Raw genomic sequence first — 1472 nt, 5'->3', positions numbered from 1 at the left:
GTTGCCCCCAGTCAGTTCCCACTCAGAACAACCCTGTGGACAACAGACCAAAACACTGCCTGGTCCTGTGCCAACATCACAATCATCCTTATGTTTGTGTCCAATGATACAGTCACTGTATCAATCCATCTCATCAAAGCTCTCCCTCTTTTCACTGCCCTGCTAGTTTACCAAGCATGCTGTATTTCTCCAGCGACTGGCTCTCCTGAAAACTTCTCCAATCAATGTTCACGAGACAGAGTCTTGGCATTCTTGCCTATAAGGAACATTCCAGCCATATGACTTCTAAGACAGACTTGTTTGTTCTTTAGGAAGTCCATGGTACCTTCAAATTCTTTGCCAGCACCATAATTCAAATGTATCAATTCTTCTTCAGACTTCCTTATTCAATGTCTAACCATATATACCATATGTCTAAGTACTTATACAAATATAACTTCCAGACAGGTGATTATGTTCATAAGCAGAAAACTGAATTGAAAACTATTATTCCAAGGAAAGGTCACTAAGGATATTAATATTAAAATTGGATTGTGAAAGGACAGAAAAATATAAGAGTAAATAAGTTGAGATCAAAGCGGTATCTAAGATTTAGCATAAAAATCCAGTTAAAAAAGAGTTAATATCAACAGATATAACAAGGAGGCACTAGATGTAGAGAGATTAAGTTTTGAGATCAAGGATACATCATTGGGAAAATTAGGTTTCAAAACCAAGAATCCTAGCTGCCAAACAATAGTATATATCAGCATAGCTACAAGCAGAATGTCAAGTTTGATTTTGAGGAAGTAATTGGAAGTCTCTTATATATTCCTCAGTTACAGTGAAATGTACTTGCCCAAAGAGAAGATGTTATAAATAAGAGCTATCAGCCTCATTTCCTCTTGGTAACTATTTTAACATTGTTATCCTTTAAAATATTACTATATTGTTTCTATTGCAATGTCATTTTCAATATATGTGTAGCATAAGATTAGGTACTAACATAGTAAATAAAACTGTTAGCCTTGAATTGTCCTTGTGAACTGTAAGTGAAGAAAATAAGGCCAGGAAGATGATTCTTCTAAAGTGACCTTACCAAGTCCTTCCACTTGTTTCTGACTCAGCTTCACTGTTGCAGTGTAGAGTCATCACAGACAGGTAACATCACTAGAGGAGAATGTCCAAGGAGAAGACTATAGCAACAAGATGGTCTCAAGGACGAGCACCAACTAGGCACTGTTCTTAATAAAATGTTTGTTGAATGAGGGAAAACACTAAGCACAGACTAGGCACGGTACTCTACCACTTGTCTGACAGTTGGTCATACTGTGTTGGCTTATGTGTTGCTATGATGCTGGAAGCTTTGAAACTGGTATTTCAAATATTAGTAATGTGCCCTAAAGTGAACAGGTTTTAACAGTTTACAGGCTAAAAAACAGACTACAAAGAAGAGACTGGTTGTCCATTTCAGATTAATTAGCCACTAAAAC

The 1472-nt window shown here is 36.8% G+C and overlaps 1 pseudogene; it reads right to left on the bottom strand.

Annotated features, from left to right (window-relative positions):
- LOC101640839 overlaps window positions 1–250 on the bottom strand; it is a 73295-nt pseudogene extending 73045 nt beyond the window's left edge.
- Window positions 251–1472: the final 1222 nt, after the last annotated feature.

This window comes from Echinops telfairi, unplaced genomic scaffold (assembly GCF_000313985.2).
Source record: "Echinops telfairi isolate 266 unplaced genomic scaffold, ASM31398v2 ScPeMD7_3533;HRSCAF=4204_0, whole genome shotgun sequence".
NCBI lineage: Eukaryota > Metazoa > Chordata > Mammalia > Afrosoricida > Tenrecidae > Echinops > Echinops telfairi.
Note: the sequence above shows the minus strand (reverse complement) of the source record. Positions and strands in the feature narration are given on the sequence as shown.